The following is a 19,542-nucleotide window of genomic DNA, read 5'->3' as shown; positions in this document are numbered from 1 at the left end:
AAGGTATAATATTTTTAGTTTTGACTACTAAATATTTAGTCACCAAAAGTGTTTTTTGTTTTTTTTGGCTACTAAATCATTAGTTGCCTAAAGTCTTATTTTTTATGGCTACTAGATATTTAGTTGCCAAAAGATTTGTTTTCATTTAATTCTTTTGTTAGCTACTACTATTTAGTCACCAAAAGATTTGTTTTTCATTTAATTCTTTTTTTAGCTACTAACTATTTGGTAGCTAAAAATATTTACTCAATTTTTGGCTACCAATTGTTTAGTTGAAAAAAACATCATTTTATGTTTTTTTTAATAATTAATTGGTCCACGCCCACAACCTGTATATATTCCATGCAACTTGTACGAGGTATACAGACAAAACAATACATATATTATCACCCATTCCACAATCTGCATCCATTTCACTTCCAACCATCTAAAAATAAATAACTTTAAATGTCAAATTCTATACAAATCATGTCACGCCCCGACTTTTAATTACTCGGAAACATTACCAAAGCTTGTAATTTAGGTCCATTTTTTATTTATTTATATACAAACATCCATTACCCTTGAGTAATAGAAATACAATGACACATGTTCTCTCTCTCTCAATGAATATTACAATGATAACAATACATGCCAATCTCCTACTGTGCTACAAATAAATAAATACAAATACAAAATCCATTTCCTTTACATCTATTATGAAGTTATACGAAGGGACTCAAGAACTCCATAGATCTTCAATCAAATAATTCAAACTTTCTTCCTGTAAAAAAAGATAAAACAACAACGGAGTGAGCACTAATGCCTAGTAGGAATCTCATAGTTCTCAATCAATAGCAAACACATAGATAGAAATGATCATGCATGCAGGGTGATGCCATACAGTAGGGTGGCATTTTATAATTTCAAAATATCATAAATGAAGTACCTTTTTTCTCAAAAACTATTTAAATGCTTTTAAGAAAAACCTTCAGCCATTAGAAATCATCCCTTAACCTTAGAAAACTATAGTTCCTTGTGAAACAAACATATTTAAGAAATAACATCATTTAAAAATTATTAACCAATTCCCAAAATATTTCTCATCTAATTTCCATTTTTAATATTCCTCTTTGTCTTTCATGCTTCCTTTCTACTCATTATTTAGAACTCCATAAATTCAAGTTCAAGTTCCCTAATTTATTTACAGAACAACACCCATAATTTATCTTTATGGTCACGACTAATTCATTAAGTTCACCATCACCAATCCATAATCCCCTTACATTTCCTCTTTAAACCAAATTACACAACAATATGCAATTTCACAAATTCATCACAAGTCACAAATAACATCATCAATTCAACACACTTGTCAACACATATCTCAACACAATCCACCTTTTGCCGACTTACTACGGCCGGATAGCGGGCACTCAATTCATAACACTTTTCACCTTTCGCAGGCTACTATACGACGGGAAGTGAACTTCCAAAAATCATTTTCTCAAAAGCCATTTTCTTCCAAAATCCATGTTTTTCCAAAAACCATTTTTCAACTTTTTAAAACCATCCCCCACATTTGCCGGCTACTATACGGCGGGATGTGGGCACCCAAAACAATTTCGAAAACTATCCGCTTTTCCACTTTTGCTGGCTACAATACGGCAGGACTGTGTGGACACCCAAAAATTATTTTCCACTTTCGCCGGCTACTATACAGCGGGACTCTGTGGACACCAAAAAATATTTTCCCACATTCGTCCAGCGATAAGCCTAGACAGGATAATTGGGCACCTTTAATCCAAAATCACCCCCACATTTGCCGGCTACTCTACGGCGGGACGTGGGCCCCCTAAAACCTTTTTCTTCAATTTTTAAAACCATTCCCCACATTAACCGGCTATTATACGGACGATCGTGGGCACTGAAAAACCATTTTTCAACTCCCCGCGTGGGTACCAACATAACACCACTCAACACAACTCAACCCAAACTCAACACACTCAACACAACTCAACTCAACCCAACACACCCAACACCACTCAACTCGACACAATTCAACTTGATTCAAACACAACTCAACTTGATTCAAACACAATTCATCATAGTTCAACACAATTCAATTCAACATGACTCAATACAACTTAATTCAACATAAGTCAACACAACTTAATTCAACAACACTATTTGCAATTCAACATAATTGAAGATAAATTCTTGAATCCCACTTCAACATTCCATAACCAAGTTTATGTCATCTATATCATTAACACATCTTTTCCCCCAAAGTCATTTCATATTATAACATGATTTACAATGCCCATAACAAGGTTCATTCGCTAATTTTTAACATAATTTTCAAACATTTCCAAAATTCAATTAAACTTGTATATATATAATTCAATACCTCAATTTCGTGATTCTACTTTCAATTTGGGCAAAATCATTAATTATCATCATGAATCAACCTAGGGTTTTTAAGAAAAATCAAGAATTTCAAAGAAATTGAAACTTCTCACACCACTACCTTTAATTCCAATTTCTCCCTTGATTATACACCTAAGGTTCATAATCCACCATATTAACCCAACAATTGAACCCCCAACACTTCAAACCCTAAACCCCCAAATCTCATGATGTACACTATATGCTAAAAAATGGAGAGTTTGTATTTCTATAATCAAAATACTACAAATCTATCTATTAATGCAAGTATTGAAGAAGAACTAGGACCCCTACCTCAAGAATCAAGCAAGAAATCAAGGCTCCAAGAAGAATCCTTCGCAAAATCCAAAAACCAATTGGTTGAAAATGTTGATCTTCTCTTATTCTTCATCCTTGATGCAAGATCCATGGTGGATTTGTTGGTAAAAATGGATGAAATCAAAGTTTTGAGGGCTAGGTTTTCGGACCTAGGATGAGAGGAAGGAAGAGGGAAAAAGAAAGTGTAAGGAATGATCTAGAAAATCACTTTTTAAGTCGCTGAATTCGCACAGTTCGCTCAAGCGTCTCTTTTCCCGCTCGAGCGTAACTGCTTCCAGCACAGATTCCAAAACTTCAAACAGGCGTAACTCTCTCTCCGGACTCCGTTTTAGGTCATTCTTGTGTCCAAATTGAAGCCCCGGAAACAAGCTTTTCAATGGTTCTAGCCTCATCCAAATTCAAAGTGTGGAAAAAGAAAAGGCAAAAGAGTGACGGTTGTTCGTAGGAAAAATTATTCGAATTAAATTCTTGGTTCACTCTTACTTTACCATCATGTTGCCACTTCAATCAATACCCCAAAATAAAATAAGGAGGTTCCAAATACACTAATAAAAATGTCAAGGGCAATCTCACTTTCCACGCTCGAGCTCTCAGACCAACAAAGCCGTCCGCTCGAGCGACCACTCCTACACTCGAGCAGGAATTCACGACTCTCAGAATTTTGGACAGACTGCAAAAATGCTGGGAGCCTCTCAAGTCCGCTCGAGCGTCAACTCCCCTACTCGGGTGGAGGGAAAAATTCTAGATCATTACAAATCAAGTATATTCCAATTTAAAATAATAATTCCACATAGAACAAATAATCATATGAAAATCATGTCCTCCGTACACAAATATATTTACTACCATGCCAAATCATTTGGCATGGTACAAATTACCATGATAATTCGTGCCACAACAAAAGTGATCTATATATCATGGCAATAATTGTCTGTTCCATGCCAAAAGTATTATGTACCATGTCAAAAGCATTTTGTACTAGTAATACAAATCCACACAAAAAGCAAAGGACAACAAAAAAGCGAGATTATACAAAAGTGGAAATTATCCTCCGTACACAAAAATGGAATATCCACAAATCCATGACAAAAGACATCTACAAAAAAAAATACACCCATTAGTTCCATATAACATTTGAGGATAATGTAACTCTGTCTACGAAGAATCTAAACTGCATTCATGGAAGAATAACATAACTCGTATATATGTTTATAGAGATCCATACATGTAAGAATTCATTCATTCATGGGCCTTCAAGTTGCAAGAAAGAAAAACTGAAAAATGTTGGCGAAATTTATATAATAACTGAATTTCACTTTCTTTATTTTTATCTCGATAACCAAACAAAGCACCTAGGGTTGCATCTTTTGAGCTTTTCTATTTCATCATTTTTTCATCAATTTGCTAATCTTCCAAGTTCAATCAGTGTGGTAGATGTTTGCATATTGATTGATTGACCCCAATCACATAGCCCCAACACATAAGCCTAATTGTAACAATAGTGTTTAGGGTCTTCTTTCAAGAACTTCATAATTATTTCATTTCATTCATGGATGTATATATATATATATATATATTTGTACATGCGTATAGAGACATACATGGTTGATTCATGGGTAGTCTTTATTAGTTTGCAAGCAAGAAAAACTGAGGGTGTGTTTGGTTTGTGTTTGTAGAGTAGTTTTTGAGATAAAAAGTACGAAAATTTGTTTGGTTTGCCTTTTTTCAGAAATGATTTTGGAAAATTGTTTTGGGGAGATAGTTTAAAAAAAGTAATTGATTTGATGTGTATGAGAGAGAGAATGATTTTGAAAAGTAGGTAACCAAACAAAATTTTGAGATTTTTTTTGGAAAAATTTGTTTGGTTTGATTACTCTTGAAAATTTGTTTGTAGAGAATTTTTTTTAAAATTTTTTCTGAAAAACAAACCGAACAAGGCCTGAAATTGGCTAAATTTAGATGAAAAGATTATTGAACAACTTAATTTCACTTTCTTTCTAATCTCAAGAACCAACAGAGCACCTAGGGTTGCCATCATTGTGAATTTTTGTTTCATCATTTTTCTATCCACTTGGGTAATACAACCTACCACATGGCACAATATATATATATATATATACCACAAAGCTATGGATTTGATTTGCTTTTACAAACCTCTCCTCCAGTTTTTTTCCGACTAAGTTTAAGACATTTTTTTACTCTAACTCCCAAGTTATGTGTGCTAATTACATGCCGTCTGTCCCCACAGGTCCTATTTTTCATGAGGAAGCTGCCCGTGACATCTATAGAGTGGTTCAGGGGCTGTTTTGCATTTTCACCCCCTGAACGGCCTTTTTCGACTAAGTTTAAGGCATTTTCAACTCTAACTCCCAATGTACGTGTGCTAATTACATCTAGTTTGTCCCCACAAGTCCTATTTGTCAGGAGGAACTTGCCCATAACATCCACAACGTGATTCGGGGGTTGTTTTGCAGTTTCTCCCCCCAACCGCCTTTTTGTTCCCACAAGGCATATTTGTCACGAGGAGCCTGCCCGTAACATCCACAGTGGTTCGGGGTTTATTTTGCATTTTTGTCCCCGAATGCCATTTTTTGACTAAGTTGAAGGTATTTTTTACTTTAACTCCTAACCTACGTGTGCTAATTACATGCCGTCTGTCCCCACATGTTCTATTTTTCATGAGGAAGCTACACGCGACATCCATAGAGTAGTTTGGGGGTTGTTTTGCATTTTTGCTCCCTGAGTGGCCTTTTTCAACTAAGTTTAAGGCGTTTTCGACTCTAACTCCCAATGTATGTGTGCTAATTACATCCTGTCTGTCTCTACAAGTCCTATTTGTCCCGAGGAACCTGACCGTAATATCCACAGACTGGTTCAAGGGTTATTTTGCATTTTCGCCCCCCAAATGCCTTTTTCCAATTAAGTTTAAGGCGTTTTTGACAGAGTTATGAAAGTAATTAGGACACCATTTCTAAAACCTAGGGATCAATGCAGGCTACTATTCCCAATGTACAGATGTAAGTCTTACCTCTTCTACACATTCTCTTTTAATTGACCTATGGAACAATTGCATGAAGTTTCTTCTGGGTAGACAAGCTAGAATCATTTACAAAGGGAAGTGCATAGGCACTTTTGGTATTGTGCATCCAGAGGTATGTAAAATATTGCTCAAGAAAACTTATTTTAGAAATGAAACTACTTGGATTAGTTGCTGTAAGATTCTTTCGTTTTCTTGCTGTTATAATATCCTTGAGGGGGAACAGGTTGAAAAGCATGCCTTGATCATAATGACCTATATTTTGGAGTGTGGGCAGGAAGTTTTGTTTTTCTTGTGAGACTTTAGTTTAGTGTTTTTTGAGCAAAATGGATGGGAAATAGTTCCCACATGAAGAGAGATTTCTCATTCAAGCATATTGTCTTCTTTTTCATTTTTAAATCTTACTATGTGAATGGTGAACCTTATAAATTTGAAACTAAGGTTTCTTCTCCTCTCTAGATTCACTTCCCTCTCTCTTGCCTAAACTCGAGGAAAGGGTATATAAGCAATACCTTTGGACTTGTAATCACCTATCACCTCAACTCCACTGTTGTTGAAATGGAGATTTGAAGTGTGAATGGTGAATAAATAAACATATTAGAGTTTCATGGACTTGATTAACAAGCATTTCTAATTCATTATTAAAAGAATGATTAATGTGAGAATATGTTTGATGCTTTGTGTCTGCATGATATAATGAGGTGGTTGGTGGCTGACCACTGGCCAAGGACATAACTGTTACTATATTGTAATGAAAAAAAAGCTTTCCTCCATGTTTCATGGCCTTTGTATGAGGTCGGGTAATAGTAAGCCAATAGAAATGTGTATTTATATAAGGCCTGTGCTAAAGTTTGCATTTAATTGTTCAAGTTGTTGTACCCTTCGAGTTTAAAATGATGGTGCTTAGAAGAGATAAGTTATGGCAAAAATTTCCTTTTGTGTTTTTAGTGTCACAGTCAAAAATAACAATTAGAAATAATAAACATAATAAAAAGGGGAAAATATTAATTACAACGAAAAAGAAAATGGTCTCCCCCAGTTTCAGCTTCTATTTCTTCTTTTCCTTAATTGGTTGGTTTACATGGTGATGATGCATGCCATTCTGATTCACTGTCTATTTTTGGTTCCTCAAACAATCTGTGATATATTTATTTTTATGTACAAATAGCAGAGCAATAGCTAATTGGTAGCCTTCCTTGAGATTTGTGATTTGAATTATTTAGAGTTGAAGCCAAACATTAAAAAATAAGAGATGTAAATTATTCTACATGAAATTATTTTTAGTGTAAATTATATTACATCAAAACAAATGGCCTAAAATAGACAAAAATTTCCTTGAAGCAAAAATACCTTTGCAATACTCTCTTTATTGCAGAAAGCAACACTGAAAGCAAAAATAGAGTTTCTAAAGAAAAGGTCTTCAGTCCTGAAAAAGCAAAGGAACCAAACTTTTTTTTGAACATACACCTCATTAACCATGGTTATTCTTCTTTTCCAGCCAATTTGTTGCTTCTTGTTCTTCTTTATCAAGGTAAAATAAAATACATGCAACTCACGACTAAAATATATTCACATGTCCATAGAGTCATGAGGAAGCTGCCACATGTCCTATTTGTTACGAGGAAGTTGCCCGTGATAGCCATAGATTGGTTCGGGGGCTGTTTTGCATGTTCACCCCCCGAATGCCTTTTCTCGACTAAATTTAAGGCATTTTTTACTCCAACTCCCAACCTACGTGTGCTAATTACATGCCGTCTGTCCCCATAGGTCCTATGTGTCACGAAAAAGCTTCCCGTAACATCCATAAAGTGAATCGGGGGTTGTTTTGCATTTTAGCCACCCGAACGCCTTTTTCCGACTAAGTTTCAAGCATTTTTTACTCCAACTCCGAACCTGCGTGTGCTAATTACATTCCGTCTGTCCCTACAGGTCCTATGTATCATGAGGAAGCTATCCGTGACATCCATAGAGTGGTTCCGGGGCTTTTTTGCATTTTCACCCCCAAACGCTTTTTTTGACTAAGTTTAAGGCATGTTTGACTCCAACTCCCAACCTACGTGTGCTAATTACATGCCGTTTGTCCCCACAGGTCCTATGTGTCACGAGGAAGCTTCCTGTAACATCCACAGAGTGATTCGGGGGATGTTTTGCATTTTCGCCCCTCAAACGGCTTTTTTTGACTAAGTTTAAGGCATTTTTTACTCCAATTCCCAACCTACATGTGCTAATTACATCCTGTCTATCCCCACAGGTCCTATGTGTCACGAGGAAGCTATTTGTGACATTCAGAGTGGTTCAGGGGCTGTTTTGCATTTTCACCCCCCGAACGCCTTTTTTCGACTAAGTTCAAGGCATTTTTTACTCCAACTCCCAACCTACGTGTGTTAATTACATGCCGTCTGTCCCCACAGGTCCTATGTGTTACGAGGAAGCTACCCCTGACATCCATAGTGTGGTTCGGTGGCTGTTTTACATTTTTGCCTCTCGAACGCCCGTTTTCAACGAAGTTGGATTATTTATGTTGGATTATTTTAATTTTTTTTTTCAATTAACTTAAATGAATGTTTGTGAAGCCCAAGCTTGTTGTGCTAATCTACTCTATGTTAAACCCAACCATTTAGGTACTCTGTTCAATTGTTTCATAATTGATTAACTGCCAGTGACTATTCCTAATCAATTCAGGGAAAGTGAATATTTCATAGAAAACTGGTGCTTACCTATTTCCACATCAGAATGAAGTCCTTCAAAGTATCGAAACACCACGCCCTCAGTTGCTAAGTCTCCTAATATTACAAATCAAAACCTATTGAAAGTATGGATACAAAATTTCAAATTAAACAAATCCCATAAGCAACAGTGAAAATGATATACACAAACCATTTATTTATAAACAAGACATGTCTCACAAAACATGTCTCACTTGACAATACCCCAACTTTGACCTGGGTATGCAAATGAAGTATTTTCAAATCAATTCTTTGATGCTGATACTTTTTATTGTTAAGAACATAAATTTCATCAACACAGCGGAAGCATATTAACATGAAAGTGACAACTCAAACCTTAATGAAGTATCCTATTAGCTTGAATTCAAAACAATAATGTCAATATCATCACGACACATGGAAGCATGTTCCCTGTGGTGCACCCAAGTTCTATAAGAACACGCGATTTCTCTTCGAATCAAATGCAACCATACAACTTGTCGACTAAATTTTGTGCCATTCAAGCAATCGACACACGGACAACGAATGTCATCCTTTGGGCCTAAATTCTTCATAGCAAATTCAATAAATGACTTAACACCTTGTTGATACTCTTTACTTTTCAACCTATCTTTTATCATCATCAAACTCTTGTCCATCTTTTGAACCCTACAAACCAAGAAAAAATACAACATGGGAATGGACAACAAATAGAAAAATACTCAATAATGGAAAATCCACAGTATGCAAGATTTGTGGATAGTAGAAGGTCCTATTTGTCATATTCTCTATTTTATAATCTTTTTCTGAACTGTAGGCCAAATCCTATTAGTGAACTTAGAATAAACATCATACTAAAATGAATATATGAGCACTAAATAAATCTTCTTTCATAGAGGTGCCAATGTAAATTGGTATGTTCAACACTCTTTTTCTCACAACATAATTAAAAGAGAAGGACAAAGTGCTAAAATAAGAGAGAAAGTAAAACATGAATAGGGAATTTCATTACAACGAATAAAGTCATGATTATCAAATCGATCTAATTTTTTTTTTATAAATAATATACACAAAATTACATAATATTTTTTATAAAAAAAAAATTCAAATTATAAAACCAGACTCATAATAGACTGGCCATACAAAGGTCTCAAATTTTCTTAAATTCATATTTGAATTCCAAAGACATAAAAAATAACTTTGTAGAGAATGAATTCAATAGAGAGGTCGTTACTGCAATGTTGAATTTAGCATAGGCAGAACTTAAGAGTAACATAGACCATTTGACATACCATGAACCAAATAGTTTGTATAAGAACCATGTTGTTAGGTTTTATTTCTTGGCAATCCCGTTTGACAAAACTCCTTTGAGTTGTAATTTTATTCGCATTTTTATTTCAGTGAGGCTATGAGTTGTTAGATGCGAATCCAACCCGAATCAAGCATTTCAGAGAAGTTTGTGATGATAAAGCTTTCAAGATTGCCACTTCGCTGATTATGACGGGGATCGAGCTGCCCGGTCAGCTCGCGGGGGTCCAGGGGGCAGCGCCCCTTGGCGGGTCCGGGGCAGCGCCACGGCGGGGTCGAGGGGCAGCGCCCCCGAAGCAAAATGCAAAAATGCATTCAAAGTTGCCTGTTCGATCATGTTAATTTTTTTCCAGTTTTTCCAGTTTTGGCCTGTCCGCTCGAGCGGGAAAACGGGCGCTCGAGCGGGGATTGGAAGCTCTCAGCATCTCTGCAGTCGCCTGAAAAAATACTGGTGGGTGTGATTTTACGCTCGAGCGGATTCTCCTACGCTCGAGCGCATCTCAGTTTGTTCACACGCAGTTTTTTGGTCAGTCCGCTTGAGCGGGCTGTGTTGAGCTCGAGCGGAGATCGCGGGACAGATTCTATAAATTCGCGTGTTGGGTCAGATTTTAGGATAACTGCTCCAGATCTTCTTTTTGGTTTCTAGGGTTTATATCTGGGGATACTTTGGGAGTTTTTCTTTGATGTTTTTATTGAGTATTCAACTTATAACATAAAGAGAGTACATCAAAGGTTTGTTGGTTATACACAAAAGAGAGAGTTGTTCTTCAGTTGTGGATTCTGAAGAATTCGAGCCTGAAGCTTTGGTGGAATCCGGAGTGGCATCAGAAAGACAATTCCGTGGTGAAGATGGGGTTGGAAGAGGCACATAAAGGTTGGTTCAATTAGGCGTGGTGGATTCGCTAGGTAATTGAGAGTATACCTGTGTAATTCCTTTTATTCTTCTTAGTGGATTGTCTTGTGGCTGTTGCCCGTGGTTTTTTGATCACAGTTGGAGGTGTCCAATTGTGGTTTTTTCCACGTTAAAATTGTTGTGTCTCTTTGTCTTGATTGTTTGATTGTTTGATTGGGATTGTTATATTCTGCTTAAAATTGATACATAATCACAAATCAACATCTAGGGGATTTCTAGATTTTTCACATGTCAAACTACTACTGCTGCTCATAACAGTACACAGAGCACCTAGCAGCTACAAGAACTGAACAGCAACTCTTAAGTGTTTAATGTGCCACTTTAGCACCAAAACTGGACCGCAAATGCACTAAATTAATAAGCCTCAATCAAAGATGAAAAAAGAGAAATCAAAGTCAGGTTAACACCACCGTACATTCATATGCAGCTGAGTAAAAAGAATGAAACTATGATTACAACAGTGGCAAAATGCCAAGTGCCAGTCCACTTATTTGTGCATAAATTAAAATGCAGAATTATGTTTTTATAATTCATTCGAAAAGGTAAATTAATGCTAAGTGCCAGTCCATTTATTTGTCCATAAAATTAAAATAAAGAAATATGTTTTTATAATTCATTAGAAAAGGAACTTACTACTTTTATTTTATTTTTTTGGTACATGGAAAATTTCTTTATACCAATAGTCCATCAAAGGATTAAGCATGTATTGACAAGAAAAGCCAACTAAAGACATAAGTTTGAGCAAAAACGTATGACAATCCATAACTACTGCTGCATCAGCCTGCATATTATTTACTTTGTGTACAACTTAACAGGGAATTTATTGGATCTAAACAGCATGAAGTAATATGAGTACAAACCCACACTATTGAACTCCAAACACAGAAGAACAAACATTAACATACAAAATTCAATTAAGAGTCACTGGAATTATCAAATTTGATTTGCACACAGAACCAGAGTCTGGAAAGACAAAGCTCGAAGTCGGAGGAGTCCAGCCCCACAGATCGATCGCACACGCCCAATCATACATTCTAGAAGAATGTATGATTGGGTTTTGTGTTTCTCAAACTCTACAAAGCCTGATGGTTTTTGCTCAATCAAGAAAAGCACAAAAGAAAGAAAGCCCAAATCATAAATCTGTTTTACCATAAATCTTTTCTTAAAAAATAAACTAGTTGAACCCCCACGCGAAAAATGTACTATGTTTAATTTTTTCTCTATACATAATCTTACATATATATTTCAATTATATACGTTAACAACGTCGCGAAATGAAATAAATGACTGTAATTATATGCAATATATGTATGTGTGTCCTTGCCCGTCACTTTGAATATCCAAGCAACTACTGATTTATTTGAAAACAATACTCCATTAATTTTACTTACCAATTGCCTTGGTAATGTTGTCATTCCCTGTTGTAGACAAAAACTATATACACACAAACATCCCTTTCTTTATGGTAAGTCAAAAATATTTCAGAAAGGATATGGATCAAACCTTCATATGTATGAAATATTTGATTCTTGGTTTTTTTTTTTTTTTTTTTTTTTGGAAAAAAATGATCTACAAAAGAACATTAAACCAAAAATTCTGGAAAAAGGATTCTCATGGACAATGCCTAAGAAAAGTGAGACTGAATGAGCGAAGGGATATGGATCAAAACTTCACATGCATCATGCATGGCTGCACTGCATCTCTAATTAATGCACAGGGCAAACTGGATTGCCACTCAAATCAAGAAGTATTCATATACCTTTACAGGACCAGAACTGAAGTCCCAGCCTAAGTCGGTATCATGAGCGTCAAATGCACCCCAGGTTCGTTCATCAACACTTCTGTCCCCAGAGAACACAGATTCAACGCCCCCGTGTTCAGGGCACCAATAAAATCATGTAGAAATTCAGATTTTCAAATAAAACAATAGGTGTAGATAGATGCCGTGCAATGGTTTAAAGGTTCGGACACCAATAAAAAATTTCAAATCCAACGCAGAAGGAAAATACAAAAAAAGATGCAAATTAAAACTTGTACCTCTAGGTGTCTCTAGCATGCGTGAACCATTTGCACTGAAGTTCTACACTGTCTTCGCTATGAGCGTCATCGGCAATCCTTCCCCTCCATTTGGTGGTGTTTCTGATTTATGATCAGCATTTGTTAATGAAAGATGTACACCCTCTTTTGTGGAAGATGCTTTACTAACAACTGAAGAGGAGCCACAACATTTTCCACATTAAGAGTGAGCTCTTTGACAAATGTGAAACTCCAAAGTGGCAAGAGTTCATCAAAATTATAATACAACTACAACTTGCACATGTTGGCTTCAGATTCCCTATACCAGAAAATTTTCAATCCACAAAACATTTAGGCCAATCAAAAAAGGGAGGCATTAGATGCATTTTAAATGAAAAGAAGAGTACCAAGTAGTGCAGACACTCAAAGATCCATCATCAAACACTTCTTGACAAAAAGATACTCAAGCTAAATGTCCACCTAATCCTATATGAAAACTGTTTGACATACCTTCATCTTCAAACGTGTCCCAATTTTCATCCCAATCAGCTGCCCCTTCTTGGATTCTAGGTTGCTAACCTTAACAAAATCAACAAAAAGGAAGAAAAAGAAAATTACAGAATCAAAACAGAAAATGAAAATAGAGCAGAGAAAACTGATTTTCAGCTAATTCCTTGCTAGGAAACTTGTCTGTAGTTTATATCTCAATGTATGGGCAACAACGTCACATTCAACCGAGGGTGTTAAGAGGGGTGGACTGAACATCAAGTTTATGTAACAGATTCATTTGATTACAAACTCAATCTGCCAAATAAATTTTAAAAGTATGGGCTCAATCCACGAAGAGCAAATATTGGGATAGAAAAATTAGTTAAAAAAACTTTCTTATACCGTGAGCTTATCACCTGGCTAATGGTTTCTCTCACATATTTGAATCAAATCTCATCAGATACCTATGATGAATTTTGACCATGATACTCAGAGATGTTCAAAAAGTTTAAGCAGGCAAAGATGGAATACAAAACACAGTACACTAGTTGAGATAGGGCATAAGACGGTCGAACTTCTAAAAAAGAAAAGTGTAAGGCATATTTTCATAATTCAAATGCATACAAGTATCTTTGATTTTTCGTAGAATCACATAGAACCACTAAAACAAGTTCTACATAATTTAGGTTTGCATCTAATCTCAAACATGAAACAGAACTCAATGTAACAAAAATATGTGTTGGTCAGAGTTCAGCATGCGACCCATTCTGAGTTTGAAATAGAAATAGTATGCTGCTCTTCTCGATCCAATTGGAGATTTTAAAATTTTCAAAGTCTCATCAATGGTTCAAAGAATGCAATATGAAGTGAATGGCAACATTTTGCACCCAAAAAAATAATAAATAAAGAAAAAGAAATGAATGACAAGAATTTCCACAAACATTTGGAACAATTCCCTACAAACCATTGATATCAATGTAGAGAACAAGAAGAAACAAATAAGAAGAGTTTACTCAAATATTAGGAACAACTCCTTACGAACCATGTGGAATTGTCAATGCTGAAACTAAAAATTGCATGGGGTTGTTGACATTTTGTCTCAAACCGTTGACATTTTGATATCAATGCTGGAACTAAAAAATACATGGGGGTCTTATCTCTTTTGAATACATTGCTAATCATCAAAATCACGAGCAAGTTAGTAAAACAAATTTACTAAAGAGTAACATTGTCTCGAAGACCAATACAAAATTCACTAATGAAGTGTGCACCATGTATTTGGGTGTCATAGAATGGGGGAGCACAACACACACAAAAAGTTCAAATATAGCACAAAGATGAGGTTTGGCATGTATTTATATGTTTTTAATTTAAGTGGAAAAGTTTCAGTTGATTATGTGATCTTCAACTGGAGTGAAGATTTTATATTTTCCTTGGCAATGGCAACAGTTCGTGGCCTCATTGTACCCACTTTTTTTCTAACTAAAGGGTAATCTATCCAAATCCCAACTTACCTGGGATTAAAAAACATTGCACAATCAACTGCTTTTTTAAGTATTATATTCCAAGAAAGGAAATGGCTTCTATTGATCAAGATGCACCATTAAATTAAGCTATTGTGGTCTCTAATTAGTGCAACCCGTGATATTAACCATCAATGTTTAGTGAAAGCAACATGACAGTACTATATGCTAACCATTTTATTCCTGTTATGTATACAGTATATTTTGAACACTTATAAAAGCATTTTCAGAATTTGCATCATTATTCAGTTTGAATCTAGTTAATCTTGTACCTTTTTTATTGGAATTGGCTCTATATAAATGGAATCACAAAATCTAGAAGTTAGAAATAAAAAAGAAAACCTGAGAAAAAAAAAATAGAAGCACCAAAAAGCTATCACTATTGGCTGATTCGCAATCAATGAACTGTAAGCACAGATGTAATTTAGGAAGTTGGGATATGTATAGAATTGGTTGTTAAAGACAAAGAATTAGAGAGTTATTAAATTCTCAAAATCAACAAGAAAATGAGATATATAGACTAATGTAAAGTCATTTGGCACAAAATTCCAAGGCCTAGATAACCAAATAGCATGCCATCAAAAAGATGCAAAAACTTTGAGAAAGATGCAATCTCCACGTAAGATGAACAAGAAAAATAAATTTAAAAAATTGCATGCCATCAAAAACTTTTGACTGATATGTGGGGCTCTGTGTGTGCATGTGCGTGTGTCAAAATCAGAAATGGAAGGCTTCTCCATGCTTAATGATGCTTTTAGTAGGCTGGTATTAGTTTTAGAGAGAAAAACATTCAAAGTGAGAAAACAATAAACCCACCACCACATGTACACTTTAAACCATTAGACACCATAATTGAAAGCTTGCTGGAACTCAGATATTTATAACCATCTATATTTGGTTGGCAGTTGTAACGCCCTCAAAATAATAACATTAAACCCATCAGATAAGACATGCATTTACATATAAACTAACCACATTCCTTTATTTCATTGAGTTTCATTACATAAGTATTACATGTTAACATCAAAACAAAATGCCCTACGGGCTTACAGCTTTCCAAGTTAACACTTGGTTTCAACAAAAGAGTACTAACTCGTTTACACATTAAGCCCTTGGCTTGAAGTTACGTAATACATCAAAAGTAAAACAACTATACTATGTCCGCCTCTAGCCTCCCAAGCTATGTCCTTGGAGGTGGCATGCTTCCTGCACCTGAAAATGATATTCCCATATAGGGTGAGCCACAGCCCAGTAGAAATGCACTAAACCAACCATGGACAATGACTAAAACATTAGCAATTGATAGTTGGTCAACACTGATACAATCACATAAATAACATATTTATGTCAACGACTTACAAGTCCCAATTACATTTCATTTTCCCTTTTTCAACAGATAAGCATATTAGCTCTATCATCATTTCCACAGATACGTATAATTACTATATCTCACATTCAGATAAGCATAAAAACTATATCCACATTCTCAACAGATATGTATAACAACAATATCCGCAGATAAGCATACAAGCTGCATCCACACTTCACAAAGATAAGCATATGAGCTCTATTTTCACTTCTCTAGACAAGCATATGAGCTGTGTCTACGGAGTTCATCCCCTATCTCCTCCCAATACTTATCCGGTTTAGAGGTACATCCCCTATCTTCCCCTAAACCGCGGAGTACATCCCCTATCTCCTCCTCTACACATAACGTATATAAACACATTGGTTCTATATACAATCACACAATACACACAATTAATGTATTCTATCAACCGTCAAGTTCCATGACACATTCCATTGATTAGTTTCCGTTTACCTAATCATCATGCATTGTCTACAACAATCTCGACTATCCTCCACCGATAGCCCAAAGCAGTTATTTCTAAAACAGAAAATAAATGCACAAATGGATATTCAATCAACATTTCATTTCCTCATTTCTCACCAATTAATTATCCCAATTAATTAAACAATGTAATTAGGCCATTTTCCATAATTACTATTCCAACCCTTAGGTCCCATTTTCATCAATGATTCAACAATCATTCCATTTTTTTCTATGCCAAACATGCATCTAGGTTTATTATGAATAAAACCCCAACTTTTGTAAAATTACACAAAAGCCCCAAACTTTCACAAAATTACCAAACCAAGCCCAACATCTCAAAATACCAAAATTTAAAGACAAAACCCATAGAGAGGAGTAGGATATCCCTACCTTGAAGTTTTAGCCCAAAAGGAGATGAAGACTCCAAGATCAACTTGCTCCAAATTCAAACTTTTTCAGATTAAATCGAAGCTCTCAACACCCTCTACCTTTTTAACAAAGGCCCTAGGCTAGATTCACACCCTAGGGAGATCAAACCTTAGAGAGAGTGCAAGTTTAGAGAGAGAGAGTGTCGGATTAAGGGTTTGGTCAAAGAAAAGAAGTGAAAAAGTGATGTTTTAGACGCTGCTGTGCGCTGATATAAAACACGCTCGCTCGAGCGAAGGATTGGTCGCTCGAGCGACCAGACACAGAAAACTCTCGCTCGAGCCAAGAAGTTCTCGATCGAGCGAAGAAAAACCCAGACCGCTCGAGCCACGAGAAGCTCGCTCGAGCCAGGAAATGCAACTCTCAGGTCCAGAACCAGACGCAACACCACTCTCGCTCGAGCGACATACTCCTCGCTCGAGCGAAGGACCAAAAATCTGGGCAGCAACACTAGGCTCCCAAACGCAACCAACCTGAAACAAACCTGCCCAACGCATCTTATAACTCAATATACAAAGTAAAGAGGATGCAAACTAGAAAATAAACAACTACCAACATCCACGGACACATGTCCGGATCACTGTACAACAAGGGTAAACCCGGGATCGCTATAGCAGTAGTAATTGTATGAATATAACTATTGTTGCTGCAATTGTGAATGCTAAAATGTTTGGTGATTCCATTTGATTTAGTTTTCATATTAAGTTCACTGGTGGTAAATTGGTAATTGAATTTGTCGACTCAATAACTCTATCTCCTTCAGCTCCTTATTGGTTTTGTTGTTATTTGTGCAGATTTGGTGATAGGATGAGCATATCTTAAATAGAACTATAGAAATCTATTCACAACCAAGACATCTTAAGGCCTGCTCTTAAGGACATGTGATGAAGAAGCAGAAAGAGATTACGAATTTTAAGATCTTGACAATCCGTAATTGACAATATGTCATTTTAGTAAGTCATATGTAAACATCAATTGGCATCTCATAATCGCAAAGAATAAGCAACAATTAACAAAATAAGTTGTCTCTCATGGGTCTACACCAATAAAAACTCAAAGTTTACTCTCTTTTTTTGCATGCTTTTTCTCTTCGGGGACTTTCTATCAATTATTATAGCAATTTGTTCATTTTGTTTTCTTGTGGGTAAACATATTTAAGCACTTTTGAATTATCATTTATTATGACTTCCATATTTCCTTATTCTTTCTAATTCAATACAATCTGGGTTTGGTATTTTTCTTTGTATATAGACATATATACATAATCTCATAATTTCCAATTTTCAATTCTACAACAAGTGCTTTAGTTTTCTTCAGTTTGTTTTTGGTTCTAGATTGTTCTTTGGTGGTTTTTGCTAGCTTCCAAGAAACAAAGAAAACAACTTTCCTATCTCTCATAATCCAATTTCGGTTTCAAAATTCAAAGCCCATACTGAAAAAAGCTATCTTTTGCTTTAAATAACCTTTAATCTTGAAACCCTTTCGAGTTCTAGCTATCTGAAGTTGCGAATTCATTAGAATGTTCTGGTACTTTGACCACCAAATAATAAGCAGAATTTAAATTATTGAGACCCATTAATTTACTGGTTTATAAATTGGGTTTGGCTTAATCAGACAGCTAGTCAGGCATTTTATCAAGCATATAGTGTGCATAATTTGTCTATTGCACTAACAAATAGCAATAAATACAAACAAACAGCAATAAATACAAATCAGGTATGCATATCCCAATATAAGACAAACAAGCAGTCAGAAGATTACACACCAAAAACATACAGAGCTGGATGCAAAATACTTATATCTTCATCTCTGTAGCATGGTGACGATGGTGATGAAGCGGGGAGCTAGTGTAGGCGTTGTACGTCCGGTGATTTCCTCTCTTAATAGGCCACAGTGAGAGCAGTGGCTGATGATTTCGTTCAAATAGGACTCAGCGAATAGAAAATTTCTAGTATCGACCTTCAATCTTCAAACGGTGCGAACAAGATAGCCACCTGGTTCAACTGATATTCTCTTCGCACAAGAAGGGTGAAATGGACAATAAGATAGCGTTAGATTCAATTGAGGTGTATGCTTCCGTTCTTTTATATAATAGTTATAGATTTATAAATGCACTTATGAATCAATGCTTCTGAATGATTCTTCTTCGCTAAACTGAAATAAATCAGTTTGTTCATTGATTTTGATTTTTGACATCAAAATTTTTTCTCCGTAAAACCCTAGAGCTACGAGTGAGAAATGGGGAAATAGAGGCCAATTTATCTGAATGTGGCATTTTGAACATTTTAGTGCCACTTTAGGCTGTGTTTTTAACTTTATTTCACTTAAACTTTATTTCATTAGTGAGTACAAGTATAATGATATGTGAGAATGTAGTATTATAAGAATTAAAGGTTATTTTGAAATTTCGATGATTAAGAAGGACTGGGATATGTGTGTTCAACAAGTTTAGTGTTGAAGATAAGAGTTATTGTGAAATTTTCTTTTATGCTATAAGGGGAATGTAATTTTTGATCATAGTACATTGGTGAGTACATGCATATTGA

The 19,542-nt window shown here is 35.6% G+C and overlaps 1 long non-coding RNA gene across 5 annotated transcripts; it reads right to left on the bottom strand.

Annotated features, from left to right (window-relative positions):
* Positions 1–6,984: 6,984 nt before the first annotated feature.
* On the bottom strand, positions 6,985–19,248 carry LOC114295302 (uncharacterized). Of its 5 annotated transcripts, none has more exons than XR_014361725.1 (5): positions 18,792–19,248; positions 13,235–13,303; positions 12,746–13,043; positions 12,468–12,549; positions 8,495–8,585 (listed from the first exon to the last, which is right to left on the bottom strand). It is a non-coding gene; the product is annotated as an uncharacterized LOC114295302 (long non-coding RNA). The 5 variants fall into 5 exon arrangements; XR_014361723.1 differs by lacking the exon at positions 8,495–8,585 and adding an exon at positions 8,732–9,156; XR_014361726.1 differs by lacking the exon at positions 8,495–8,585 and adding an exon at positions 8,732–9,156 and having other exon boundaries at positions 18,762–18,891.
* Between the last annotated feature and the right edge of the window lie 294 nt (positions 19,249–19,542).

This window comes from Camellia sinensis, chromosome 2 (assembly GCF_055761805.1).
Source record: "Camellia sinensis isolate YWXY chromosome 2, ASM5576180v1, whole genome shotgun sequence".
NCBI lineage: Eukaryota > Viridiplantae > Streptophyta > Magnoliopsida > Ericales > Theaceae > Camellia > Camellia sinensis.
The sequence above is the reverse complement of the archived record's forward strand: the minus strand, read 5'-3'. Positions and strand labels throughout refer to the sequence as shown.